Raw genomic sequence first — 18,691 nt, 5'->3', positions numbered from 1 at the left:
CATGAACCTGACTCCTCTGGATACCTCGTATGAGTGGAACCACACAGTATTAATCTGTTCTGAGACTGACTTGCTTTACTCAGCATGATGTTCTCAAGGTTCATCCATGCCGTTGCACGTCTCAGGATGTCCTTCCTTTCTAAAGTTGACTCACACTGCATTGTATGGATGGACGGCCTCTTGTTTGTCCAGTCATCTGCTGATGGACGCCAGGCTGGTTGCACTCCTTGACATTGTAAATAACACTCTTATAAACATGGGAGGCAAATACCTATCCAAGACCCTGCTGTGAATTCTTTTGTGGATGTCCCAGATGGAATTGCTAGGTCAGATGATAATTCTAGGTTACTTTTTTTTTTTTGAGACAAGGTCTCATTCTGTCGCCCAGGCTGGAGTGCAGTAGTGTGATCTCGGCTCACTGCAACCTCCACCTTCCCAGCTCAAGCAATTCTCCTGCCTTAGCCTCAGAAGCAGATGGGATTACAGGTGCATGCCCCCACACCCGGCTAGTTTTGTATTTTTAGTAGAGACGGGGTTTCGCCATGTTGGACAGGCTGGTCTCCCACTCCTGACCTCAGGTGACCCGCCCGCTTCAGCCTCCCAAAGTGCTGGGATTACAGGCGTGAGCCACCATGGCCGGCCTCTAGGTTACCTTTTTTGAGTAATCACTGTATAGTTTTCCGTGGCAGCTGCCCAGGGGTTCCAGTTTCTCCACATCCTCACCATCACTGTTCAGTGCATCCTTTCAAGCATTGCTAGGCACATACACCCAGGCTAACACGGAAGAAGAGCTTCCTAGCAGCTTCTTACAGTTGCTGTTGATGTGTATTAATAGAATACCTGCCTTATATTTCCCAGATATTTGGAACATTATCCCAATTAATCAACTCTCCTTCCACTTCCCTCTTTACAACATGGTCATTTTCAATAAAACTACACTAAACTCCTTGTCAGGGAAGCATTATAGAGTTATTTAGTTTCATCTTTGAAAGAAGATGAGGCATAGGAAAGGAGTAACTTTCAAATGTTAACTTACTGATTCTCTAAGCAACATGGTGAGGTGAGTTTCATAGTCCCAGGTTTTCAGATGAGGAGAAGGAAGTCCAGAGAGGTTAGTGCTCATGTGGGCAGGAGCAGGGGTGTGAATGAATCACAGAAGATTGGCATAGATAATGGTTCATCTATATTATCAGAAAAGCCAGGCTCTGAATTTTAAGTTTTGGGTTTTTTCCCCCTCATTATAAGAATTCTACGGGGCTGAGTGTGGTGGCTTATACCTGTAATCGTAGTGCTTTGGGAGGCTGAGGCAGGAGAATCGCTTCAGGACAGGAGTTCGAGACCAGTGTAGGCAAGATATTGAGACCCCCGATTTCTACATAAAAAAAAAAATTGCTGGGGGGAGGAGCCAAGATGGCCGAATAGGAACAGCTCCGGTCTACAGCTCCCAGCGTGAGCGACGCAGAAGATGGGTGATTTCTGCATTTCCATCTGAGGTACCAGGTTCATCTCACTAGGGAGTGCCAGACAGTGGGTGGTCAGTGGGTGCGCGCGCCGAAGCAGGGCGAGGCATTGCCTCACTCGGGAAGCGCAAGGGGTCAGGGAGTTCCCTTTCCTGGTCAAAGAAAGGGGTGAAAGATGGCACCTGGAAAATCAGGTCACTCCCACCTGAATACTGCGCTTTTCTGATGGGCTTAAAAAACGGCGCACCAGGAGATTATATCCCGCACCTGGCTCGGAGGGTCCTATGCCCACGGAGTCTCGCTGATTGCTAGCACAGCAGTCTGACATCAAACTGCAAGGCGGCAGCGAGGCTGGGGGAGGGGCGCCCGCCATTGCCCAGTCTCACTTAGGTAAACAAAGCAGCCGGGAAGCTCGAACTGGGTGGAGCCCACCACAGCTCAAGGAGGCCTGCCTGCCTCTGTAGGCTCCACCTCTGGGGGCAGGGCACAGACAAACAAAAAGACAGCAGTAACATCTGCACACTTAAATGTCCCTGTCTGACAGCTTTGAACAGAGCAGTGGTTCTCCCAGCACGCAGCTGGAGATCTGAGAACGGGCAGACTGCCTCCTCAAGTGGGTCCCTGACCCCTGACCCCAGAGCAGCCTAACTGGGAGGCACCCCCCAGTAGGGGCAGACTGACACTTCACATGGCCAGGTACTCCTCTGAGACAAAACTTCCAGAGGAACGATCAGACAGCAGCATTCGCAGTTCACGAAAAACTGCTGTTTTACAAACACCGCTGCTGATACCCAGGCAAACAGGGTCTGGAGTGGACCTCTAGCAAACTCCAACAGACCCGCAGCTGAGGGTCCTGTCTGTTAGAAGGAAAAGTAACAAACAGAAAGGACATCCACACCAAAAACCCATCTGTACATCACCATCATCAAAGACCAAAAGTAGATAAAACCACAAAGATGGGGAAACAACAGAGCAGAAAAGCTGGAAACTCTAAAAAGCAGAGCATCTCTCCTCCTCCAAAGGAACGCAGTTCCTCACCAGCAATGGAACAAAGCTGGACGGAGAATGACTTTGACGAGTTGAGAGAAGAAGGCTTCAGACGATCAAACTACGAGCTACAGGAGGAAATTCAAACCAAAGGCAAAGAAGTTAAAAACTCTGAAAAAAATTTAGACGAATGTATAACTAGAATAACCAATGCAGAGAAGTGCTTAAAGGAGCTGATGGAGCTGAAAGTCAAGGCTCGAGAACTACGTGAAGAATGCAGAAGCCTCAGGAGCCGATGCGATCAACTGGAAGAAAGGGTATCAGCGATGGAAAATGAAATGAAGCAAGAAGGGAAGTTTAGAGAAAAAAGAATAAAAAGAAATGAACAAAGCCTCCAAGAAATATGGGACTATGTGAAAAGACCAAATCTACGTCTGATTGGTGTACCTGAAAGTGACGGGGAGAATGGAACCAAGTTGGAAAACACTCTGCAGGATATAATCCGGGAGAACTTCCCCAACCTAGCAAGGCAAGCCAACATTCAAATTCAGGAAATACAGAGAATGCCACAAAGATACTCCTCGAAAAGAGCAACTCCAAGACACATAATTGTCAGATTCACCAAAGTTGAAATGAAGGAAAAAATGTTAAGGGCAGCCAGAGAGAAAGGTCGGGTTACCCACAAAGGGAAGCCCATCAGACTAACAGCGGATCTCTCGGCAGAAACTCTACAAGCCAGAAGAGAGTGGGGGCCAATATTCAACATTCTTAAAGAAAAGAATTTTCAACCCAGAATTTCATATCCAGCCAAACTAAGCTTCATAAGTGAAGGAGAAATAAAATACTTTACAGACAAGCAAATGCTGAGAGATTTTGTCACCACCAGGCCTGCCCTAAAAGAGCTCCTGAAGGAAGCACTAAACATGGAAAGGAACAACCGGTACCAGCCGCTGCAAAATCATGCCAAAATGTAACGACCATCGAGACTAGGAAAAACTGCATCAACTAACGAGCAAAATAACCAGCTAACATCATAATGACAGGATCAAATGCACACATAACAATATTAACTTTAAATGTAAATGGACTAAATGCTGCAATTAAAAGACACAGACTGGCAAATTGGATAAAGAGTCAAGACCCATCAGTGTGCTGTATTCAGGAAACTGATCTCATGTGCAGAGACACACATAGGCTCAAAATAAAAGGATGGAGGAAGATCTACCAAGCAAATGGAAAACAAAAAAAGGCAGGGGTTGCAATCCTAGTCTCTGATAAAACAGACTTTAAACCAACAAAGATCAAAAAGAGACAAAGAAGGCCATTACATAATGGTAAAGGGATCAATTCAACAAGAAGAGCTAACTATCCTAAATATATATGCACCCAATACAGGAGCACCCAGATTCATAAAGCAAGTCCTGAGTGACCTACAAAGAGACTTAGACTCCCACACATTAATAATGGGAGACTTTAACACCCCACTGTCAACATTAGACAGATCAACAAGACAGAAAGTCAACAAGGATACCCAGGAATTGAACTCAGCTCTGCACCAAGTGGACCTAATAGACATCTACAGAACTCTCCACCCCAAATCAACAGAATATACATTTTTTTCAGCACCACACAACACCTATTCCAAAATTGACCACATAGTTGGAAGTAAAGCTCTCCTCAGCAAATGTAAAAGAACAGAAATTATAGCAAACTATCTCTCAGACCACAGTGCAATCAAACTAGAACTCAGGATTAAGAAACTCACTCAAAACTGCTCAACTATATGGAAACTGAACAACCTGCTCCTGAATGACTACTGGGTACATAACGAAATGAAGGCAGAAATAAAGATGTTCTTTGAAACCAATGAGAACAAAGACACAACATACCAGAATCTCTGGGACTCATGCAAAGCAGTGTGTAGAAGGAAATTTATGGCACTAAATGCCCACAAGAGAAAGCAGGAAAGATCCAAAATTGACACCCTAAAATCACAATTAAAAGAACTAGAAAAGCAAGAGCAAACACATTCAAAAGCTAGCAGAAGGCAAGAAATAACTAAAATCAGAGCAGAACTGAAGGAAATAGAGACACAAAAAACCCTTCAAAAAATTAATGAATCCAGGAGCTGGTTTTTTGAAAGGATCAACAAAATTGATAGACCGCTAACAAGACTAATAAAGAAAAAAAGAGAGAAGAATCAAATAGACGCAATAAAAACTGATAAAGGGGATATCACCACCGATCCCACAGAAATAGAAACTACCATCAGAGATTACTACAAACACCTCTACGCAAATAAACTAGAAAATCTAGAAGAAATGGATAAATTCCTCGACACATACACTCTTCCAAGACTAAACCAGGAAGAAGTTGAATCTCTGAATAGACCAATAACAGGATCTGAAATTGTGGCAATAATCAATAGCTTACCAACCAAAAAGAGTCCAGGACCAGATGGATTCACAGCCGAATTCTACCAGAGGTACAAGGAGGAACTGGCACCATTCCTTCTGAAACTATTCCAATCAATAGAAAAAGAGGGAATCCTCCCTAACTCATTTTATGAGGCCAGCATCATCCTGATACCAAAGCTGGGCAGAGACACAACCAAAAAAGAGAATTTTAGACCAATATCCTTGATGAACATTGATGCAAAAATCCTCAATAAAATACTGGCAAAACGAATCCAGCAGTATATCAAAAAGCTTATCCACCATGATCAAGTGGGCTTCATCCTGGGATGCAAGGCTGGTTCAATATACTCAAATCAATAAATGTAATCCAGCATATAAACAGAACCAAAGACAAAAACCACGTGATTATCTCAATAGATGCAGAAAAGGCCTTTGACAAAATTCAACAACCCTTCATGCTAAAAACTCTCAATAAATTAGGTATTGATGGGATGTATCTCAAAATAATAAGAGCTATCTATGACAAACCCACAGCCAATATCATACTGAATGGGCAAAAACTGGAAGCATTCCCTTTGAAAACTGGCACAAGACAGGGATGCCCTCTCTCACCACTCCTATTCAACATAGTGTTGGAAGTTCTGGCCAGGGCAATTAGGCTGGAGAAGGAAATAAAGGGTATTCAATTAGGAAAAGAGGAAGTCAAATTGTCCCTGTTTGCAGCCGACATGATTGTATATCTAGAAAACCCCATTGTCTCAGCCCAAAATCTCCTTAAGCTGATAAGCAACTTCAGCAAAGTCTCAGGATACAAAATCAATTTACAAAAATCACAAGCATTCTTATACACCAATAGCAGACAGAAAGCCAAATCATGAGTGAACTCCCATTCACAATTGCTTCAAAGAGAATAAAATACCTAGGAATCCAACTTACAAGGGACGTGAAGGACCTCTTCAAGGAGAACTACAAACCACTGCTCAATGAAATAAAAGAGGATACAAAGAAATGGAAGAACATTCCATGCTCATGGGTGGGAAGAATCAATATCATGAAAATGGCCATACTGCCCAAGGTAATTTATAGATTCAATGCCATCCCCATCAAGCTACCAATGACTTTCTTCACAGAATTGGAAAAAACTACTTTAAAGTTTATATGGAACCAAAAAAGAGCCCGCATCACCAAGTCAATCCTAAGCCAAAAGAACAAAGCTGGAGGCATCACACTACCTGACTTCAAACTATACTACAAGGCTACAGTAACCAAAACAGCATGGTACTGGTACCAAAACAGAGATATAGATCAATGGAACAGAACAGAGCCCTCAGAAATAATGCCGCATATCTACAACTATCTGATCTTTGACAAACCTGAGAAAAACAAGCAATGGGGAAAGGATTCCCTATTTAATAAATGGTGCTGGGAAAACTGGCTAGCCATATGTAAAAAGCTGAAACTGGATCCCTTCCTTACACCTTACACAAAAATCAATTCAAGATGGATTAAAGACTTAAATGTTAGACCTAAAACCATAAAAACCCTAGAAGAAAACCTAGGCATTACCATTCAGGACATAGGCATGGGCAAGGACTTCATGTCTAAAACACCAAAAGCAATGGCAACAAAAGCCAAAATTGACAAATGGGATCTAATTAAACTAAAGAGCTTCTGCACAGCAAAAGAAACTACCATCAGAGTGAACAGGCAACCCACAAAATGGGAGAAAATTTTCACAACCTACTCATCTGACAAAGGGCTAATATCCCGAATCTACAACGAACTCCAACAAATTTACAAGAAAAAAACAAACAACCCCACAAAAAGTGGGCAAAGGACATGAACAGACACTTCTCAAAAGAAGACATTTATGCAGCCAAAAAACACATGAAAACATGCTCACCATCACTGGCCATCAGAGAAATGCAAGTCAAAACCACAATGAGTTATCATCTCACACCAGTTAGAATGGCAATCATTAAAAAGTCAGGAAACAACAGGTGCTGGAGAGGATGTGGAGAAATAGGAACACTTTTACACTGTTGATGGGTCTGTAAACTAGTTCAACCATTGTGGAAGTCAGTGTGGCGATTCCTCAGGGATCTAGAACTAGAAATACCATTTGACCCAGCCATCCCATTACTGGGTATATACCCAAAGGACTATAAATCATGCTGCTATAAAGACACATGCACACGTATGTTTATTGTGGCACTATTCACAATAGCAAAGACTTGGAACCAACCCAAATGTCCAACAATGATAGACTGGATTAAGAAAATGTGGCACATATACACCATGGAATACTATGCAGCCATAAAAAATGATGAGTTCATTTCCTTTGTAGGGACGTGGATGAAATTGGAAATCATCATTCTCAGTAAACTGTCACAAGAACAAAAAACCAAACACCGCATATTCTCACTCATAGATGGGAATTGAACAATGAGAACATATGGACATAGGAAGGGGAACATCACACTCTGGGGACTGTTGTGGGGTGGGGGGAGGGGGGAGAGATAGCACTGGGAGATATACCTAATGCTAGATGACGAGTTAGTGGGTGCAGCGCACCAGCATGGCACATGTATACATATGTAACTAACCTGCACATTGTGCACATGTACCCTAAAACTTAAAGTATAATAATAAAAAAAAAGAAAAAAAATTGCCAGCCATGGTGGCATTCATCTCTAGTCCCAGCTACTCCAGAGGCTGAGGCAGGAGGATTGCTTGATCCCAGGTGGTCGAGGCTGCAGTGAGCCCTGATTGTACCACGGCACTCCAGCCTCGGAGACAGAGTGAGACCCAGTCTCTAAAAAGAAAAGAATCCTACAGGGGGATAAGCATTTCTCATTGAAATAATTCTTTGTGCTGTGGTGAACTGCAGAGTCAGCCAGCAGCTCATGTTAAATTTGCCCCCTCTCCTGGGTGACTGGGGCTCACTGCCTCACCCGGGCTTGAGTGCTCTCGGCCCCTGTGGTGTGTGGTGTGGCTTGCCTCCCTCTGCACCTGCCTGAGGCACAGCCACTCCCTCTGAGACTACGTCTGTTGGCATCAGAGTCTTCATAGATGAGCACCCAGGGAGCACGGAGCAGAGGAGTGACACATTATTTAAAATAAGACATACGTTGGCATAAACTCTGCTGATTTTGTGCAAAAGAATAGAGGGCTATGTCCTGGATTTTAAAAGTCCTACGTTAAAATCTGTCATTTTATTTTATTATTCTTATTTATTTATTGAGACAGAGTCTTGCTCTGTCCCCCAGGCTGGAGTGCAGTGGTGCCGTCACCGCTCCTTGCAGCCTCGACCTCCTGGGCTCAAGCGATCCTCCAGCCTCAGCCGCCGGAGCAGCTGGGACTGCAAGCGTGCACCACCACACCCAGCTATTATTTTCTATTTTTAGTAGAGATGGATGAGGTCTCACTGTGTTGCCCAGGCTGTCTTGAACTCCTAGGCTCAAGTAATCCTCCTACCTTGGCCTCCCAAAGTGCCAGGATAATAGGCCTGAGCCACTGCATCCAGCCTTAAAATCTGTAATTTTGGCTGGGCATGGTGGCTCACGCCTGTAATCCCAGCACTTTTGGAGGCCGAGATGGGTGGATCACCTGAGGTCAGGAGTTCAGGACCAGCCTGGCCAACATGGTGAACACCTGTCTCTACTAAAAAATACAAAAATCAGCCGGCATGGTGGCGGGCACCTGTAATCCCAGCTACTCGGGAAGCTGAGACAGGAGAATTTCTTGAACCCGGGAGGTGGAGGTTACAGTGAGCTGAGATCCGAACATTGCACTCCAGCCTGGGCAACAAGAGCAAAACTTCATCTCAAAAAAAGAAAAAAAAAAATCTGTAATTTTAATTGTCTTCTGTTATCTGTGCAACGTATGTAAAAGATGTTTCAGTGAATTGTGTGTGACTGTGTATTGGTGAGTAGGAGCACTGAGAGTGGGATGATTCGTCCTGGCCCTCAGTTTCTCTACAAGCCCTTCTTCCACTCGGTGAGTGACACAGAAGGATAAGGGAATATTTCACCTTACAGGCTCCCCGCTTACTTGGGATGTCTGAGCTCCTTCTCTCCCAAGGTCTTCTTCAGGGACTTCTCCTAGACGCTTGGAGAGGTTGGAATTCCAGCGCTCCCACTCACCCACTCACCCACTCACCAGCCGCGCAGTTTTAGATTTGCCTAAACTCTCTGAGCTTTCAGCCAAAATGGGTGAGATGAGGATTACATGAAATCACGTGTGCAAAGTGTTTGGCGATAGAACGTGCTTGCTGTTCTGTTTGGGGGGGAGCTGAGATTGTTATCCTGGGAGTGGGCGTGAGTGGTAGAGAGGCTTCCAGAAACGTATTGTGGTTGTCCATGGCCACCAGGTGGAGCTGGGTTTAAAAACATGTTGATGAATTCCTTAACTTCGGAAGTGTATTACTTAGCAGGGAGAGACACGTACGGCTTCTCGGGTCTCCGTACCCTTGGTGGTTTCTGGAAGGATCCTAGAGTTGCAGAGTTGTGAGGAGCTGTCTCTTGGGTTCTGAAAGGAGGAATTGTGGCTGGGAAGCCCTGGTCTCAACTCTGGTGGCCGTGGGCACAGCTCTTCCCATGGATGGTCCAGGCTCAGCTCCTGGGAAGGGGTGGTAACCAGTAGGTAGGGTCTGGGCTGCCTGAAGCCTGTCCCCTTCCTGTTCCTTGAGCAGTGAATCCGTTTTTGGATAGGCTGCTTGTGAGGAGCGACAGCCAGTCTGTCACACAGAGAGTGGTGGAAGAAAGGACTCTTGCCACTTCCTCATGATCTCTAACCGATGTGGTAGACGGTGTGCAGCCGTTGGTAAATGTGACTTATTTTGTAAGCATTTAAAAGAGAGAAAAATTAAACAATTGAAAGAGGGTTGGATACTTCGGATGAGCATTCTCTACAAAGTGGAGTTAGCTACTGGAAACACAGTGGAGTGATCTGATTTCTATAATAAAAGACTATTTTGCTTCAATTGTAGTAGAACTAGTGTTCCGGCCGAAAAAAGCAAAGCTGATCTTGTATCTACAAGCGTTTGGAGAAAAACATAGTCTTAAAAACAACAACTACTACTGCTGCTAATATATCATTAAAACTGTGTGGTTTAAAAAAATTATTTACAAAGAGTAGGCATCAAAGCAGGTAACTAGGATGTGGGGAATCTGACGGGCTCACAGGGGCCAATCCTGTCGATTTTCAAGGACTGGGGATTACTCGTCAGCTGTCCTCCCTGGGAGCACCGTGCCTGCGGCCATGAGATCTCTCTAACAACTCCATGCCCTTGCGGGTTCCTTACAATTCACAAGTGCGCTAACTTACACACAGCTATGCCATAAGGAGCGCAAGATACCCAGAAACTGACATCCTTTCCACTCAGGTCCACCCTCGTCAAAAGCACCTTTTCTCTTTCCTCTGCTTCACTCAAGGTGTATGTCAAAGGGCTCTACTTGGAACCAAAAGTATTTAAATTTTTGGATTTTGGAATATTTCCATATACATAATGAGATATCTTGGGGATGGGACCCAAGTCTAGACATGAAATTCACTTATGTTTCATATACATCTCATATGCATACCCTGAAGGTAATTTTACACAATATTTAAATAAATCTGCATGAAACAAAGTTGGTGCACATTGGCCCATCAGAAAGCAAAGGTGTTCCGGGCAGGGCATGATGGCTCAAGCGTGTAATCCCAGCACTTTGGGAGGCCGAGGCGGGCGGATCACTTTAGGCCAGGAGTTCGAGATCAGCCTGGTCAACATGGCAAAAACCCGTCTTTACTAAAAACAAAAAAATTAGCTGGGCGTGGTGGCGTGTGGCTGTAATCCTAGCTACTTGGGAGGCTGAGGCAGGAGAATCGCTTTAACCCAGGAGGCGGAGGTTGCAGTGAGCCGAGATTGCAATAGTGCACTCCAGTCTGGGTGACAGAGCCAGAGGCCATCAGAAAAAAAAAAAGAAAGAAAGAAAGAAGAAGGAAGGAAGGAAGGAGGAATGAAGGAAGAAAAAGAAAGAAAGAGAGAGAAAGAAAGAAAGAAAGGTGATCCTATCTCAGCCACCCGTGAGAACAGCCTGTGGTTGTTTGGCATCACCATCCTTCCTGACTCTGGATTTATGTGATACCAATAAGCAATCATTTTCTTACATTTATTCACACTTTATAGTCAAAAAATATGACATACATATCTGGTGTGTGGAAGATATGTTGCAGCTGAAGGGGGCTGGGAGGGTCTTTGTTCCCTTGGGGATGCTGAATAAACTACGTCTTGTGTGGCTGTGTTTTGGCTGCTACCCATCAATGAGGTCAGGTGTGGAATTTTCCACCTGGGGCATCATGTCAGTGCTTAAAAATTTCAGATTTTGGAGCATTTTGGATTTTTGGATGAGGGATGCTAACCTGATAATAGCAAACGCTCATACAGCACTGTGTGCTCACAATCTCTAAATGCTTTAATCTGTATCGAGTCATTACTCCGCACAACCACCCTGTGAAGCAGGCACTGTCAACAACCCACTTCATGGATGAGGACACCAAGGCACCAGGAGGCTACGTAATCACCCAAGACCACACAGGTAAGTGTCAGAGCTGAGACCCAAACCCAGCAGTCAGACTCTAGAGCCGATTCCCTCCCAACCACTATTCTTTACTGCCTCTAAATGAAAACTAAGTTAAAATTCTAGCCCGATTTCCATGAGCTGGTCATTTGGACAGAACCCAGCTAAATGGAGTCCTGCCACCTAACGGCACCGCCACTAGATGGCAGTGAAGACACCAGGTCGGTTTTCCTCCCTGCAGACTGCCTTGACGTCTCCGGGCGTTGCAGAAATCACACCGCCCTGATGTCGGCCTTAGCAGCGAGGATTCCTCCAGACTTCCAACCTAAACATTCAGAGTCACTTCCGAGGCTCAACTCAGGACACTGTGCTCAGGGGAAAATAGTCAAATACTAGATGTCAAAACCTCAAAAGAAAAGAGTGAGTTTAGAAAAACAGTGGTTCTTCAAGGAGCCCCAGCCAGGGGGTGCGTCTTTGAACTGCTAAAAGCTGAAGAAGAGAGTCCTGGGCAAAATTTGCAATAAAAAGGCACGTGGTAATCATCGACCTCTAGACAGAGACATGGCTAGACTTCAGGTCCCACGGCCTCAGTTAAATCACCCTCGGGAGGGTGTGGCCTGTTCTTGAAGACCTTTAGAAAGGTCGCCCCTCAGCTTGCAGCCAGTACCACCACGCCTCCCGCTGCAGGTGGACAGGGCCTGCAGTGTTCTGCAGCTGCTCTTCTCCTGCCTCCCAAATCCTGGCTGGCCTGTAACTTGCTTTGACTGATGCATTGCAGCACCCAGCAACGTGCAAGGTCAGAGTCTGGGCCTCCAGGAACCTTGTGCATCCACCATGACCTTCTCGGAATGCACTTGCGGCCTGTAAGGAAGCCCTGGCGGAGGCAAGCTGAGTCACGACTGCCCATGTGAAGAAGGAGGGCCAGCACACACCACCAGGCCTGTGAGGCAGGCCCTGCAGACCTGTCCAGCGGGTGCCAGCTGGGTGCAGCCTCCCAAGCGAGCTCGAACAGCCCCCAGAGCCAGGAGACAGAATGGATCGTCCTGGTTGTAAGCCACCTAGTTTTGGTGTGGTTTGTTATGTGGCGAGATAACCGGCCCACCTCTCTGGTGGGAAAGTCCGGTGCATATAAAAGGTAGTTATTTCCCTGAGTATTAGAGCTGGGAGGGGGAGAGGTAGGGAGGGTGGGGAGAGGTAGGGAGGGTGGGGTAAGGCTGGGTAATGGATCCCAAATTACAGCTGGATAGAAGGAGAGAGTTCTGCCTTGGGGCAGGACTGTAGGGTGAATGTGGTCAGCACTAATTTATTGTATATTTCAAAAAGCTAGAAGTGAGGATTTTGAATGTTCAGAACACCGAGAAATGATACATGTCTGGAGATGAATTTGCTAATTACCCGGATTTGGTCATTATGCATTGTAAACATGCATCCCAGTATCACACTGTACCCCATAAATATGTATAATTATCAAAATACAGGAGGAAAAAACTTTATTAAACCTACTGCCAAATCCAAAGTTTGAATAAATTGTCTAGTGAATTTACATCTGAAAAAAAAGTTCTTTCCCTAACCTCAAGGCCCTGCATGAGCCCCACAGCCCCTCTGTGCCTCTGTCTTCACTTTGGCCCTCGCTCGCCCCCACCGACTTCAGCTCCTGGAGCGCACCTCATTTGCCCTGCTCCAGTCCCTCACAGGGACAGCTCCTTTCGCTGGCATGTCCTGCTCCTGGCCGGCTTCCTGTCCGGATGTCACCAGTCTGAGAAGTCTAACCTGCGCCCACCTGAAATGTCTGGCGCCACCCTCCCCCTCTGCACTCCCTCCCCCCTTCCTTTGCTTTATTTTTCTTTCCCTCTTTTATCAGCACTTGGCATCGTTGCTGCTTTATCTCTTTGACTGTTTCCCCTCCTAACTACCCCTGCCCTGCCATTAAAATCAAGCTCCCTGAGTGCAGGGATTTGGTCTTCGTTCATGTTGCATCCAGGGCCTGTCCATAATACAAACAGTAGCTAATACCTAAAAAGTGCTTATCACCAGCTGGGCACTGTTTAAAGGGTTAATTTACCCTCACAAAAAACTTAGGAGGTAGATACAATTACCCCCATTTTCTAGGTGAGAAAACAGAGTCACCAGCAGGTTCAGTAACTTGCCCTGGGTAACACAGCTACTGGGTAACACAGCTACTGAGTGGCAGAGCAAGTATTTAAACCCAAGCTGACTGGCTCCTAGTGGGCACTCAATAAATACTTTTTAGTACATAAACAAATAAGTGACTGAACTTTCTATTTCTCCTGCTGCAGCAGGGCTCCAACAGGACAGGGAAGGATTTCTGCTGAGCAATCCCCACTGAGAACCAGAACTCCTTTCTTTATTATAAAAATGAAATTATTTCTTAGCCTCCTGATAGTATAGTTTACTTCCCTTCAGCATTTTTTTGTAAAAATGGAAATTTAGGCAACATTGTAGGACAATAGATCAATGTAAAAAATCAATTATATTTCTAATAGCAATAAATATATAAATAATATTTATATACTTATATAAATATTTACTATAAATATATAAATAATAATACATCAATAAATTATAATAATATATAATACATTAGATTAATATATGGTATATTACATTAATGTATAATATAAATTATAAATATGATATATAATATATAATATAAATATATACATAATATTTATATATTTATTGCTATTATTAAATAATAAATAATATATAAATAATCTGAAAACGAGACTGATAAAACAATTTCAGTTACATGGGTATCAAGAAGAATAAAATACCTAGGAATAAATTTAAGAAGTGCAAAGCTTTTTACTCTTAAAACTATAATACATTGTTGAAAAAAATGAAAGACCTAAATCTATAGAAAGGTATCTCATATTCATGAATCAGAAAACGAAAACTTCTTACTGTTAAGATAGCAATAGTCCCTAAATTGATGTACAGATTAAATGTAACCCCTATCAATATCCTAGCTGGCTTTGTTATGTAAATTAACATGCTAATCCTGAAATTTATACAGAAATTCAAGGACTGACTCAGGATAGCTAAACATTATTGAAAAAGAAGAACAAAGTTGGAGGATTCAGACTTCCCAATTTCAAAACTTACTACAAAGTTACAGTAATCAAGACAGTGTGGTACTGGCATAAGGACAAATATGTAGTCCAATGGGACTAAATTGAGAGTCCAGAAATCAGCTTTTACATTATGGCCAAGGCCATAAGAGAATAGCCTTTTCATCAAATGGTGCAAAAGAGTAGGGTTGGACCCCTACCTCACATCATATTTAGGAAATGAATCAAAGACCTAAATGTAAGAGCTAAAACTATAAAACTCTTAGAAGAAAACAGGTGTAAATCTTGTGCTCTTGGTGAGGCAAAGCCTCCTTAGCTGTGACTCGAAAAGCATAACTGAGAAAAGATAATAGATGAATTGGACTTCATCAAAATAAAAAACTTCTGTGCTGCAAATGATATCTCCAACAAAAAGGCAACCCACAGAATAGGAGAAAATATTTTCAACCTGTGTATATAAAAATAATCTTGTAGCCAGAATATATAAAGAACAACTTAACAATAGGAAGATAAATAATTAAAAATGGGCAAAGCATCTAAATAGACATTTCTTCAAAGAAGATATACAAATAGCCAATAAGATGCTCAATGTCATTAGCCACTGGGGAAATGCAAATCAAAAGCACAATGAGATGCTGCTTTACACTCACTAGGTGGCTATAAGCAAAAAGACAGATAATAAGAAGTGTTGGCAAAGATGTGAGGAAATCAGTGCTCTCATATATTTATAGTAGGAATGTAAAATGGTGTAGCCATTTTTCAAAAATCTGACCATTCCTCAGAAGATTAAACATAGAGTAACCATATGACCCAGCAATTCCAATCTTAGACATATACCCAAGAGCAGTGAAAATAGGTGTCCATACAAAAACTTGTACATGAACATTTATAGCAGCATTGCTTACAATAGCCAAAAGGTATAAACAACCCAAATGTTCAACAACTGATGAATGGATAAATAAAATATAGTATATCCATACAATGGAATATTATATGGCAATAAACAAAAGTGAAGTACCGATGCACGCTACAGCATAAACAAACCTTGAAAACATTATGCTCAATGAACTAAGTCAGACCCCAAAGCCCACACATTGTATGATTTCATCCCACATAGAATGGTCCAGAATAGACAAATCCACAGAGACAGAAAGTGTTGCCTGGGGCTGGGGTTGAGATGTTGGGGTGATCTGGGGAGTCACTGTTAAAGGGAACACTTTTGGGGTGATGATGGTGTTCTAAAATTGATTGTGGTTATGGTTGCAGAATTCTGAAAATACTAACAATCACTGAGTTAGATATTTTCTCTGGTAGGTGATTACAGTAGGTCCCTCTTATCCATCGGGACATGTTTCAAAACCCCTAGTGGACGCCTGAAACTGAGGATAGTACAGGACCCTATATATACTATGTTTTTTGTGATACATACCTATGATAAAATTTAATTTATAAATTAGGCATAGCAAGAGATTAACAACTACTCAATAAAATAGAAGAGTTATAACAACATACTGCAATAAAAGTTACATGAATATGGTCTCTCCCCACTCCCCCCAACAACAGCTTATTGTACTGTACTCACCTATTTTCAGGCTGCGGCTGACCATGGGTAATTGAAACCGCGGATAAGGGGGGCTGACTGTATATTTCAGCAAACCCGTTACATTTCAGTTCGCTTGTACTTGACACCAACTGCCTGGCTTTGTGGTGGACATTTTCACATGTATTGTATAATACACTCGAAAGCTCCCAAAAGGAGCAATCATCACCCCCATTTTGGAGATGAGGAGACTGAGATTCAGCACGATATGCCCAGAGTCCCACAGCAGGCGTGGGGCGGGACAGATGAAGACTCTGGTTTTCATTTGCCAATGGGGGCAGCCTGAGTGTGGACTTGGAGCCCATCTGTCCAGTGTGACCCCTCCTGACTCTTCAATGCTGGGCAAGCCAGTTGTCCTCACCTAAGCCTCAGTTTTGTCATCTGTAAAGTAGGAATAATAATAATAGCACCTATTTCAGGTACTACTATTATTGTGCAATTGGTGTGCAGTTTATTTTTTAATTACTATTTCAATTTTTTTATTTTTAGGAAACAAAGTCCCACGCTGCCAGCCAGGTTGAAGAGCAGTGGCTCCGTCACTGCAACCTTGAACTCCTGGCTCAAAGGATCCTTCCTGCCTCAGCCTCCCAAAGTACTGGGATTGCAGGCATGAACCACTGTGCCTAGCTTGCTGAGCAGTTTAAAACAGCAAGTCCCCTACAGTGCTTCAGCTAGCATATAGTAAATACTCAATAAATGGCATCTATTAATATTCTGTCACCATAGTATTGTCTGTTGTTTATTCAGTATTCTGCAGTATTCCCATTGTGATATGTAGGTATAGATACCTGAAAGCTACACTCTAGGGCTGATAGTCAACATTTGAAGTGCCCTAATCAGCAGTTTGCATTGGTTCACTTTGGAAGGATCTCAATCAAGAATCTACCCTCTAGAGCAGGGCTGGCAGGCCCACTTTTGTAAACAGCATTTTGTTGGAATGCAAAAAGGCCAATTATTTACATATTGTCTAAGACTGCTTTTCCTCCGCAGTGGTAAAGTTGGCTGGTTGCAACACAGACCACATGTCCTGCAAAGCGAAACTCCTCACTAGCTGATTCTTCACAGAAAAACCTTGCATGGTCCTGTTCTACAGCAAGCCTTTCAAACGGCACCATCTACATCTGCGCCTGAGAGCTTGTTATTTAGCAATAAAGATTGTTAAAAACTAGTTTCCCTGGTCAATTGAATGGTGGTCAAGTGCGTGTTAACCGCAAAAGTCCTATGGGCAGCAGAAAGGACAGAGCACGAGGTGAGCCCGGGGCCTCACACCTGGTAAGAGCACTCCCAGCCTAGCCTCTGGCTGGCCCGGGCGTCCCGAGACCCCCAGCCTCACAGGGATTCCGGATGCCGCTGGAGAGTTAGTCCATGTGCTGCCAGGCCTCAGAGCGTCCTTCCCTTCATGGTGCCAGCTCACATGACTGGAAGGGCAGAACGCAGGGACCTCATCAATCTACAGCAAACTCAGGAAGACTGGCTAATCAGTGTGTGTGTATGTGAGGACAGAATTTGGCAGAAACTGGCTCAGGGCAGCCTGACATAATTGCCTACTAGTTAGTTGTAGTTACTAGGCACTGAGCACCATGGAGGAATTGTTAAAACATATAAAACACAAGGCCTGGCATGCTCGCTCACACCTATAATCCCAGTACTTTGGGAGGTGAGGCCAGAGGATTCCTTGAGGCAGGAGTTAAGACCAGCCTGGGCAACAAAGTGACACCACTGTCTCTACCAAAAAAAAAAAAAAAAAACGGCTGGGTATGGTGGCTCCCGCCTGTAATCCCAGCACTTTGGGAGGCCAAGGCGGGCGGATCACCTGAGGTCAGGAGTTTGAGACCAGCCTGGCCAACATAGCAAAACCCAGTATCTACTAAAAATAGAAAATTAGCTGGGCGTGGTGGCAGGTGCCTGTAATCCCAGCTACTCTGGAGGCTGAGGCAGGAGAATTGCTTGAACCTGGAGGATGGAGTCTGCAGTGAGCCGAGATTGTGCCATTGCACTCCAGGCTGAGAGACAGAGCAAGACTCCATCTCAAAAAACAAACAAACAACCAAACAAAAAACCACACACACAAAATCTCTGCAATCAAATTATGTAATAGTCGGAGGATCGTTCGAGGCGGGATTTTGAGACCAGCCTGAGCAACAAAGCGAGATCCCTGTCTCTACCAAAATAATAATAATAATTAAAACACACACACACACACACACACACACACACACACACACACACACAAAATCTCTGTAATCAAATTACCGACCGGTCTAAGTGAGATCGAATCAGCACAGAAGAGACGGTTAGGGGGCATTTCCACACTCACCTGTGTGAGGCACATCACGTCTGCAATGCAGTTGGAGCTGGGACACGGAGGTTTGGGTCTGTGAAGGAAGTTTCCAAGGGAAACGCGCGTGCGTGGCTGGAGGTGAGGAGTGCGAGAAGAGACAGGAGGCTGCTGTGACGAATGACGGCAAGGTAGGCGAGGAGGATGCGCACAGGGAGAGTGGGATCACGGAGGCCCCCCCCAGAAGGCAGAGACGCCGGGTGTTTGAGCCTCTGAGGACATGAGAGGCCACAC

The 18,691-nt window shown here is 44.0% G+C and overlaps 1 long non-coding RNA gene across 1 annotated transcript in view; it reads left to right on the top strand.

Moving 5' to 3' along the window:
* The window catches only part of LOC106634836 (uncharacterized), a 136,424-nt gene extending 118,101 nt beyond the window's left edge, over positions 1-18,323 (top strand). The window contains exons 5-7 of the long non-coding RNA XR_008625531.2: positions 11,338-11,445; positions 12,206-12,562; positions 16,609-18,323. This is a non-coding gene — a long non-coding RNA (uncharacterized LOC106634836). The remainder of the gene's footprint in view (positions 1-11,337; positions 11,446-12,205; positions 12,563-16,608) is intronic.
* Positions 18,324-18,691: the final 368 nt, after the last annotated feature.

This window comes from Pan paniscus, chromosome 5, assembly GCF_029289425.2.
Source record: "Pan paniscus chromosome 5, NHGRI_mPanPan1-v2.0_pri, whole genome shotgun sequence".
Lineage (NCBI taxonomy): Eukaryota > Metazoa > Chordata > Mammalia > Primates > Hominidae > Pan > Pan paniscus.
This window is presented reverse-complemented; position numbering and strand designations above follow the sequence as displayed.